The sequence below is a fragment of the Aphelocoma coerulescens genome, chromosome 22 (assembly GCF_041296385.1).
Source record: "Aphelocoma coerulescens isolate FSJ_1873_10779 chromosome 22, UR_Acoe_1.0, whole genome shotgun sequence".
NCBI classification, from domain to species: Eukaryota; Metazoa; Chordata; class Aves; order Passeriformes; family Corvidae; genus Aphelocoma; species Aphelocoma coerulescens.
The window spans coordinates 5,257,501-5,269,236 of NC_091035.1; positions in this window are offsets into that span (position 1 = coordinate 5,257,501).

An 11,736-nucleotide genomic window follows, 5' to 3' on the forward strand; every position below is an offset into this window, starting at 1 on the left:
GCATTCCCGCTGACAGCTCCACAGCTTGAACCCAGAGAACTGCCTGCTGCCAACAGCCTTTCCAATCACTCCGAGCACCTCATGACAAGGAGCTGCAGCGTGTGGGGAATGAATCTCCAGCAGCCTCCTGCCCCAGGCTGTCCCCCGGGAGCAGCCCTGCTCCAGGCCGTGACTGCCACCTGCACAGCCAAAGGACCCGGAGCCGGTGTTACACACCACGGCTGTGCCTGGCACAGAGACACCAGTGGCCACACAAGTGGCCATGGCACTGTCCACACACAGTCCCTGCTGCTGCTCCCCCAGCCGCTGGCACCAACTCCCAGCCACCCACTCCTAAAGCCACGGGGCCCACTGGGACACTGCGGGGGCTCGTGGAAGCCAGCGGCCATTGTGACACAGCGGGGCTGCACAGAGCCCACGGTGCTTTGTGACCCGTGGCTCCCAGGAGAGCCTTTGTGATGCTGGGGAACTACAAGGAAGCCTGGCTCCTCTGTGACACCACCACAGAAGCTCAGGGGAGCCCTGGAGACCGTGGTGATGCTATGGAACCTGATGCAACCCTGCCTCCTCTGTGACACCACAGAACCTCTGGGAGCCCTGGAGACTGTGGTGATGCTATGGAACCTGATGCAACCCTGCCTCCACTGTGACACCACAGAACCTCTGGGAGCCCTGGAGACCGTGCTGATGCTATGGAACCTGATGCAACCCTGCCTCCACTGTGACACCACAGAAGCTCAGGGAGCCCTGGAGACTGTGGTGATGCTATGGAACCTGATGCAACCCTGCCTCCACTGTGACACCACAGAACCTCTGGGAGCCCTGGAGACCGTGCTGATGCTTTGGAACCTGATGCAACCCTGCCTCCACTGTGACACCACAGAAGCTCGGGGAGCTCTGCAGACCGTGGGGATGCTGGCGAAGCTGACGGAACCCTGGGCACCACAGTGACGCTATGGAACCTGGTGGAACCGAGGGGCCACAGTGACACTGTGGGGCCTTTTGGAAGCAACAGGACCCTGGTGGGAAGCCACGGGATGATTAATCCTGCACGAACCTGCTCCAGGTGGGCTCCTCTCTCCCGGCTTCCACAGGTGCTGCTAGGATCCCACTCCGGCACTGGCTTGGCACGGGCTCACGGCTTCCTTTGGCAATGGCTCTGCTCCAGGATGGCATGCTGCAGAGAATGCAGGTAGATTTTGTGCTCACTCCTGGCATGCAGCTGGACAATAAAGCCTGATCCAGCCCCCCCTCAGCATATGTCCGGCTCTGGCATTGGGGCGGGGCAACTTTGGGAGCAGCCCCAGCCCTGCTCCTGCTCCCGGCTGGGCACCCAGCTGCTGGGACACAGGTGTGTCCTGATGCCACCGTCTACTCCTTTGAGAAGGGGAGGACAGAGTGCATCAGGGAGTTTGGTGTGGCTTACATGCGGCAAGGAGAAGGTGCAGCCCCAAACTGGCTTTCACTTCTAGAACCTTTTGCTATTGCGGGAGCAGCTGCTGGAGCTTTTCAACCGAGCTGCAAGAGTGAAAAGTGTGATGGCATGTCTATCTGAGAAGGAAGGTTCGGTGCCGCAGCCTGTTGTGCACAATTTATATGCTGATAAGAGAAGGGGGTGCTTTTGCAACGTTTTCCTTCCTGACACTTCTGTCTCTGTGAGCTTTAGCTGCTTGGACTCAGGGGTACCGAAGGTGTGTGAAAGTGACTGGGATGCGAGAATCATGTTGCACAGGGAACAGGGAAGGTCAGCAAATGTTTCCTGTCCTGGCACATCTCTCAGTCTGAACTGCAGCTGCAGATGCTTCACTTCCGCCAAGGACTCTGCCACCTTGAGAGAAGGATGCGCTCTATGGAGTTGAGAAAGAAAGTGCGTCTCACTAGCTTCTTTCCTCTACTTCATAGACAGCAAAGGGGCTATGAAAGGCAGCACTGGCTTTTTGTTCTAGGACTTCTTCTTTACAAGCAGCTGCTGGATGTTTGGAAGGGGGTTTGGGATATGCAAAAATGAGAGGCTAAGATGGTAAGAGGGTAAGATGGAAGTCATCTGGCAAAAGCAGAGCTCACAAAAGGGCCAGCTGAGAAAGCTCTTGCTGCCTACAACTTCAACTGCACCCCTCAAAGCAGCAGCACACACGCTGCTCTCGGCACTTTCCTTCTCAGCTCTACGCACCATCCTAAGCCTTGCCTCTCCCACACTCAGGATCCAAAGACAACGGCACCAGGGACTGCTCACACACTAAAGGCACCAGGACAAAAGGCTCACCAGCTTGGCCTTTGCATTCCCGCTGACAGCTCCACAGCTCGAACCCAGAGAACTGCCTGCTGCCAACAGCCTTTCCAATCACTCCGAGCACCTCATGACAAGGAGCTGCAGCGTGTGGGGAATGAATCTCCAGCAGCCTCCTGCCCCAGGCTGTCCCCCGGGAGCAGCCCTGCTCCAGGCCGTGACTGCCACCTGCACAGCCAAAGGACCCGGAGCCGGTGTTACACACCACGGCTGTGCCTGGCACAGAGACACCAGTGGCCACACAAGTGGCCATGGCACTGTCCACACACAGTCCCTGCTGCTGCTCCCCCAGCCGCTGGCACCAACTCCCAGCCACCCACTCCTAAAGCCACGGGGCCCACTGGGACACTGCGGGGGCTGGAGGAAGCCAGCGGCCATTGTGACACAGCGGGGCTGCACAGAGCCCACGGTGCTTTGTGACCCGTGGCTCCCAGGAGAGCCTTTGTGATGCTGGGGAACTACAAGGAAGCCTGGCTCCTCTGTGACACCACCACAGAAGCTCAGGGGAGCCCTGGAGACCGTGCTGATGCTATGGAACCTGATGCAACCCTGCCTCCACTGTGACACCACAGAAGCTCTTGGAGCCCTGGAGACCGTGGTGATGCTATGGAACCTGATGCAACCCTGCCTCCACTGTGACACCACAGAACCTCTGGGAGCCCTGGAGACCGTGCTGATGCTATGGAACCTGATGCAACCCTGCCTCCACTGTGACACCACAGAAGCTCGGGGAGCTCTGCAGACCGTGGGGATGCTGGCGAAGCTGACGGAACCCTGGGCACCACAGTGACGCTATGGAACCTGGTGGAACCGAGGGGCCACAGTGACACTGTGGGGCCTTTTGGAAGCAACAGGACCCTGGTGGGAAGCCACGGGATGATTAATCCTGCACGAACCTGCTCCAGGTGGGCTCCTCTCTCCCGGCTTCCACAGGTGCTGCTAGGATCCCACTCCGGCACTGGCTTGGCACGGGCTCACGGCTTCCTTTGGCAATGGCTCTGCTCCAGGATGGCATGCTGCAGAGAATGCAGGTAGATTTTGTGCTCACTCCTGGCATGCAGCTGGACAATAAAGCCTGATCCAGCCCCCCCTCAGCATATGTCCGGCTCTGGCATTGGGGCGGGGCAACTTTGGGAGCAGCCCCAGCCCTGCTCCTGCTCCCGGCTGGGCACCCAGCTGCTGGGACACAGGTGTGTCCTGATGCCACCGTCTACTCCTTTGAGAAGGGGAGGACAGAGTGCATCAGGGAGTTTGGTGTGGCTTACATGCGGCAAGGAGAAGGTGCAGCCCCAAACTGGCTTTCACTTCTAGAACCTTTTGCTATTGCGGGAGCAGCTGCTGGAGCTTTTCAACCGAGCTGCAAGAGTGAAAAGTGTGATGGCATGTCTATCTGAGAAGGAAGGTTTGGTGCCGCAGCCTGTTGTGCACAATTTATATGCTGATAAGAGAAGGGGGTGCTTTTGGAACGTTTTCCTTCCTGACACTTCTGTCTCTGTGAGCTTTAGCTGCTTGGACTCAGGGGTACCGAAGGTGTGTGAAAGTGACTGGGATGCGAGAATCATGTTGCACAGGGAACAGGGAAGGTCAGCAAATGTTTCCTGTCCTGGCACATCTCTCAGTCTGAACTGCAGCTGCAGATGCTTCACTTCCGCCAAGGACTCTGCCACCTTGAGAGAAGGATGCGCTCTATGGAGTTGAGAAAGAAAGTGCGTCTCACTAGCTTCTTTCCTCTACTTCATAGACAGCAAAGGGGCTATGAAAGGCAGCACTGGCTTTTTGTTCTAGGACTTCTTCTTTACAAGCAGCTGCTGGATGTTTGGAAGGGGGTTTGGGATATGCAAAAATGAGAGGCTAAGATGGTAAGAGGGTAAGATGGAAGTCATCTGGCAAAAGCAGAGCTCACAAAAGGGCCAGCTAAGAAAGCTCTTGCTGCCTACAACTTCAACTGCACCCCTCAAAGCAGCAGCACACACGCTGCTCTCGGCACTTTCCTTCTCAGCTCTACGCACCATCCTAAGCCTTGCCTCTCCCACACTCAGGATCCAAAGACAACGGCACCAGGGACTGCTCACACACTAAAGGCACCAGGACAAAAGGCTCACCAGCTTGGCCTTTGCATTCCCGCTGACAGCTCCACAGCTCGAACCCAGAGAACTGCCTGCTGCCAACAGCCTTTCCAATCACTCCGAGCACCTCATGACAAGGAGCTGCAGCGTGTGGGGAATGAATCTCCAGCAGCCTCCTGCCCCAGGCTGTCCCCCGGGAGCAGCCCTGCTCCAGGCCGTGACTGCCACCTGCACAGCCAAAGGACCCGGAGCCGGTGTTACACACCACGGCTGTGCCTGGCACAGAGACACCAGTGGCCACACAAGTGGCCATGGCACTGTCCACACACAGTCCCTGTACTGCTCCCCCAGCCGCTGGCACCAACTCCCAGCCACCCACTCCTAAAGCCACGGGGCCCACTGGGACACTGCGGGGGCTCGTGGAAGCCAGCGGCCATTGTGACACAGCGGGGCTGCACAGAGCCCACGGTGCTTTGTGACCCGTGGCTCCCAGGAGAGCCTTTGTGATGCTGGGGAACTACAAGGAAGCCTGGCTCCTCTGTGACACCACCACAGAAGCTCAGGGGAGCCCTGGAGACCGTGGTGATGCTATGGAACCTGATGCAACCCTGCCTCCTCTGTGACACCACAGAAGCTCTTGGAGCCCTGGAGACCGTGGTGATGCTATGGAACCTGATGCAACCCTGCCTCCTCTGTGACACCACAGAAGCTCAGGGAGCCCTGGAGACCGTGCTGATGCTATGGAACCTGATGCAACCCTGCCTCCACTGTGACACCACAGAAGCTCGGGGAGCTCTGCAGACCGTGGGGATGCTGGCGAAGCTGACGGAACCCTGGGCACCACAGTGACGCTATGGAACCTGGTGGAACTGAGGGGCCACAGTGACACTCTGGGGCCTTTTGGAAGCAACAGGACCCTGGTGGGAAGCCACGGGATGATTAATCCTGCACGAACCTGCTCCAGGTGGGCTCCTCTCTCCCGGCTTCCACAGGTGCTGCTAGGATCCCACTCCGGCACTGGCTTGGCACGGGCTCACGGCTTCCTTTGGCAATGGCTCTGCTCCAGGATGGCATGCTGCAGAGAATGCAGGTAGATTTTGTGCTCACTCCTGGCATGCAGCTGGACAATAAAGCCTGATCCAGCCCCCCCTCAGCATATGTCCGGCTCTGGCATTGGGGCGGGGCAACTTTGGGAGCAGCCCCAGCCCTGCTCCTGCTCCCGGCTGGGCACCCAGCTGCTGGGACACAGGTGTGTCCTGATGCCACCGTCTACTCCTTTGAGAAGGGGAGGACAGAGTGCATCAGGGAGTTTGGTGTGGCTTACATGCGGCAAGGAGAAGGTGCAGCCCCAAACTGGCTTTCACTTCTAGAACCTTTTGCTATTGCGGGAGCAGCTGCTGGAGCTTTTCAACCGAGCTGCAAGAGTGAAAAGTGTGATGGCATGTCTATCTGAGAAGGAAGGTTCGGTGCCGCAGCCTGTTGTGCACAATTTATATGCTGATAAGAGAAGGGGGTGCTTTTGCAACGTTTTCCTTCCTGACACTTCTGTCTCTGTGAGCTTTAGCTGCTTGGACTCAGGGGTACCGAAGGTGTGTGAAAGTGACTGGGATGCGAGAATCATGTTGCACAGGGAACAGGGAAGGTCAGCAAATGTTTCCTGTCCTGGCACATCTCTCAGTCTGAACTGCAGCTGCAGATGCTTCACTTCCGCCAAGGACTCTGCCACCTTGAGAGAAGGATGCGCTCTATGGAGTTGAGAAAGAAAGTGCGTCTCACTAGCTTCTTTCCTCTACTTCATAGACAGCAAAGGGGCTATGAAAGGCAGCACTGGCTTTTTGTTCTAGGACTTCTGTAGGTGACTAGGGACAGGCGTTCGGAAGATATCGCGTTGTACGGGACAGGTAAAACCCCTCCCCTCTACAGGTGATAGGTGAGCAGAAGGAAGTGACGTGGCAAACCCAGGTTATTTAACCCTATGTAATCCACGAATAAACGCCATTTTGCCGTCCACCACATTGGTGTCTGTGAGCTGATGGTCCGAACGACCTGAGGTGGTCGTCGTGCCGTTCCTGAACCAGGTCGCTACGCCTCCGAGAGGCAACAAGTGGTGCCGAAACCCGGGAACCAGAATCGGAATCGGGATCGGGAATTCGCCTGGACGGGTGAACGGCGGCTGGCGCGGCAGGACCAGCCCGGCGGGGAGGACGCTCCCGGACCAGCGAGGAGGATGGAAGCTCTCGCGAAGGTCGTATCTCAGATTCATAAGCAATGGGGTATCGACTGCAAACCGAAAGATTTTACACTCGCTGTTGCGAGGCTATTGGAAATTGGGGTCATAGACCGACCGGTGGATATCCTCCACCCAGAAGTATGGGACAGATGTACTAAGGCTCTAGCCGATGAAACAATGTCCTCGGGTTCGGGGAAATACCTTAAATTATGGGGAAAAGTCGTGCAGGCTTTGCGTAAGGCCCTGCAAGAGCAGGAGACCTGGAAAGCCGCACGGAACTGTTTGCTGGCCACACCGCGGTTGGGAGTTGGTGCGACCACGCAAACTACGGATGAAAGCTGCCCTGCCGAGCGCACAGACTCGCAGGAGCAAGCACCCTCTCCACGGCCCCCCAGCCCAACCCTACCTACAGAGGGAAAGGAGCGGGTGCAGTCATTCTGGGGAGGGCTGGTGGAGGAAGCCAGGGAGGCTGCCATTAAAGCGGAGTCCGAAACGGCGTGGGCGAGACCCCCGCCCTATGCCCCGCAGAATGGCGCCGACCCCGGAGGGGACGGGGGGGGCGCGCACGTGGCCGGCAGGAGCGGCGGAGGTCCGCCGGGGTGCGCGCACGTGGCCGGCGGGAGCGGCGGTGGTCCGCCGGGGTGCACGCACGTGGCCGGCGGGAGCGGCGGTGGTCCGCCGGGGTGCGCACATGTGGCCGGCGGGAGCGGCGGTGGTCCGCCGGGGTGCACACACGTGGCCGGCGGGAGCGGCGGTGGTCCGCCGGGGTGCACACACGTGGCCGGCGGGAGCGGCGGAGGTCCGCCGGGGGGCACACGCGTGGCCGGCGGGAGCGGGGAAGGTCCGCTGGATGCCGCAGACGCGCGTGAACGGAAAAGGGGAGGGAATCCCGGAGGGGGAGCCAAGGCCAACCAGAGCGCTCGCCCGGAAACATGCCCTTATATAGCAAGAGCCTCCCTCAGCAGGAGGCGGGGCGAGCCCAGGGGGAAGGAGCGGCCCAATCCTAAGAGAAGGGGGCGGGGTAGAAGCCCGGGGAAAAAGCTCCGGAGCCCGGAAGTATCCAGTCAGTCGACTTCCGGCTCCGAGTCGGACTATAGCTGGAGCGAGTGGCTTGACGAACGGTCCGTAACCGACTCCGACTCTGACAAAGATGATTTCAGAATAGATAAAAGCTATAACCACCGCGCTCCTACCCGGGCCAAGGGGAAATTTGAAAAAGAACATACTCCGCTTACAGACTGGAGAAAGATAAAAACAGCCTGTGCTGAATGGGCCCCTTCAGCCTCGCTAGCTTTCCCGGTCCGAGTAGGAGGGCAAGCCGGAAACCAGAGGATTTACTCACCGATAAATCCTAAAGATATACAAGCAATTGTTAAAGCAATTGCAGACAAAGGGATCAATTCGGCTATGGTTTCCACCCTCATTGACAGCGTTTTTGGAGGGGATGACCTGCTCCCATTTGACATTAAACAAACCTGCAGGTTAATTTTTGATGGGGCAGGGATGATTGTTTTCAAACAAGAGTGGGAGGACAATTGCGCAAAGCAACTAGCCCTAGTAACTGGGGCAGACCACCCCCTTCACGGGTCCAGCCTACAGCGGCTAATGGGCACGGACCCAACCATGATCACCCCTCAGGCGCAGGCCGAGGGCCTACGGGCCCACGAAGTCATGGTAACTACCCGCGCCGCTAGAGAAGCTATCCGCTCTGCTTCCAGAGTTATTGCTAGACCATCGCCATGGTCCACAATAAAGCAGAGCGAGAGTGAGAGTTTCACACAGTTTGTGGACCGCCTCCAGGCAGCGGTTGATTCCTCTAACTTGCCCTCAGAAGCGAAGGGCCCTGTGGTGGCAGAATGCTTGCGCCAACAATGCAACTCTACCACTAAGGACATTTTACGGTCATTACCAGCCGGGTCCAGTATTGCAGATATGATTAAGCATGTCGCAAAAGAAGAACATCTGGCCCCAATCCAGGCAGCCGTCCGCACTGCGATAACGAGTGTAATGGCATGCTTTAAGTGTGGCCAGGCAGGCCACGCTGTAACAAATTGCCCCCAATTGGAGCCTCCATCAACAGCAGTTCCCCCACACCAGACGCGACCTAGAGGGCCATGCTGGGCATGTGGGAAAAAGGGGCATTTAGCCAGAGAATGCAGATCCAAGCTCCAGGGAAACGGGAGGGGGAGGGGGCATCCGGGCCGCACACAGCTCCCTCCCACTCGGGACATGAAGCGGCCCAGCTATGTCAATCCTCAATGGGCCGTGGAGCTCCCGCACCCACTGCCCCCCCGGGAAATGACCAATTCCACAGCTCAACCGATGGCTCAGTTAAACCTGTCTGCGCCCCAGGCACAGCAGGAACAACCCCGTGGGAGCGAGATCCCTGGGTGGCGTTGGCCATGAAAGTGGGCAGCCACCCGCCGATAGTGTGGGGAGTTACTCTGAGTCAGATCACAGGCCGAGGCAAGTGCTTTGGCAATGCGGCCTTAGCAAAACGAATAGGCAATGTCTGTACTGAATTTGTCAAACTTAACAAAACGATCAATAAGTGGGTGGTCCCATTCGCATCAGGGATGTTTGTTTGCCAGCGATCCGGAATAAGCCCCTGTGTGCTTCTTGATAAGTTCGATAACTCTACTGAATTTGTGTCCAAGTTTTAATTGTTCCTAGAGTCCTGTATCACCAAGAAGAAGAAATGTACCACCTTCTTGAAGAACCTAGCCGGCTCCACAAGAGAGAAATAATAACAGGCATAACCATCGCAATGCTGCTCGGCCTCGGAGCCACCGGTGCAGCCACAGGTGTTTCAGCCCTCGTGACCCAACACCAGGGACTTTCTCAGCTGCAGATGACTATTGATGAGGACTTACAAAGAATGGAAAAATCCATCTTCTTTCTAGAGAAATCTGTCTCCTCTCTCTCAGAAGTCGTCCTGCAGAACAGGCGAGGACTGGACCTCCTGCTCATGCAACAAGGAGGCCTGTGTGCCGCCTTGAAAGAAGAATGCTGCTTTTATGCAGACCACACCGGAGTCGTACGGGACTCAATGACTGAACTAAGGGAAAGGCTAGCCCAGAGAAAAAGAGAAAGAGAAGCCCAACAAGGATGGTTCGAGTCATGGTTTAACCAGTCTCCATGGCTGACCACCCTTATTTCCACTCTAATAGGCCCCCTCACTATGTTACTCCTAACGTTGATTTTTGGGCCTTGCATACTAAACAAATTGGTGTCATTTGTTAAAAGCCGGTTAGAAAAGGTTAACATTCTATTTGTTGACCGCCAACAATTGCTCTAGAACACATCTATTTTGTGAATGTTATACCACTTTTTATAACTTGTTATGTAGGTTTTACTAGTTCTTGAAATTTTATAGCATTTATACTTTGTATGTTTCTTAATAAGTCATGGTGGGGGGGGGAAATGCGGGTAACTCAGGATAGAGGGGGGGGAAATGTAGGTGACTAGGGACAGGCGTTCGGAAGATATCGCGTTGTACGGGACAGGTAAAACCCCTCCCCTCTACAGGTGATAGGTGAGCAAAAGGAAGTGACGTGGCAAACCCAGGTTATTTAACCCTATGTAATCCACGAATAAACGCCATTTTGCCGTCCACCACATTGGTGTCTGTGAGCTGATGGTCCGAACGACCTGAGGTGGTCGTCGTGCCGTTCCTGAACCAGGTCGCTACGCCTCCGAGAGGCAACAGACTTCTTCTTTACAAGCAGCTGCTGGATGTTTGGAAGGGGGTTTGGGATATGCAAAAATGAGAGGCTAAGATGGTAAGAGGGTAAGATGGAAGTCATCTGGCAAAAGCAGAGCTCACAAAAGGGCCAGCTGAGAAAGCTCTTGCTGCCTACAACTTCAACTGCACCCCTCAAAGCAGCAGCACACACGCTGCTCTCGGCACTTTCCTTCTCAGCTCTACGCACCATCCTAAGCCTTGCCTCTCCCACACTCAGGATCCAAAGACAACGGCACCAGGGACTGCTCACACACTAAAGGCACCAGGACAAAAGGCTCACCAGCTTGGCCTTTGCATTCCCGCTGACAGCTCCACAGCTCGAACCCAGAGAACTGCCTGCTGGCAACAGCCTTTCCAATCACTCCGAGCACCTCATGACAAGGAGCTGCAGCGTGTGGGGAATGAATCTCCAGCAGCCTCCTGCCCCAGGCTGTCCCCCGGGAGCAGCCCTGCTCCAGGCCGTGACTGCCACCTGCACAGCCAAAGGACCCAGAGCCGGTGTTACACACCACGGCTGTGCCTGGCACAGAGACACCAGTGGCCACACAAGTGGCCATGGCACTGTCCACACACAGTCCCTGCTGCTGCTCCCCCAGCCGCTGGCACCAACTCCCAGCCACCCACTCCTAAAGCCACGGGGCCCACTGGGACACTGCGGGGGCTCGTGGAAGCCAGCGGCCATTGTGACACAGCGGGGCTGCACAGAGCCCACGGTGCTTTGTGACCCGTGGCTCCCAGGAGAGCCTTTGTGATGCTGGGGAACTACAAGGAAGCCTGGCTCCTCTGTGACACCACCACAGAAGCTCAGGGGAGCCCTGGAGACCGTGCTGATGCTATTGAACCTGATGCAACCCTGCCTCCTCTGTGACACCACAGAAGCTCTTGGAGCCCTGGAGACCGTGGTGATGCTATGGAACCTGATGCAACCCTGCCTCCACTGTGACACCACAGAACCTCTGGGAGCCCTGGAGACTGTGGTGATGCTATGGAACCTGATGCAACCCTGCCTCCACTGTGACACCACAGAACCTCTGGGAGCCCTGGAGACCGTGCTGATGCTATGGAACCTGATGCAACCCTGCCTCCACTGTGACACCACAGAAGCTCGGGGAGCTCTGCAGACCGTGGGGATGCTGGCGAAGCTGACGGAACCCTGGGCACCACAGTGACGCTATGGAACCTGGTGGAACCGAGGGGCCACAGTGACACTGTGGGGCCTTTTGGAAGCAACAGGACCCTGGTGGGAAGCCACGGGATGATTAATCCTGCACGAACCTGCTCCAGGTGGGCTCCTCTCTCCCGGCTTCCACAGGTGCTGCTAGGATCCCACTCCGGCACTGGCTTGGCACGGGCTCACGGCTTCCTTTGGCAATGGCTCTGCTCCAGGATGGCATGCTGCAGAGAATGC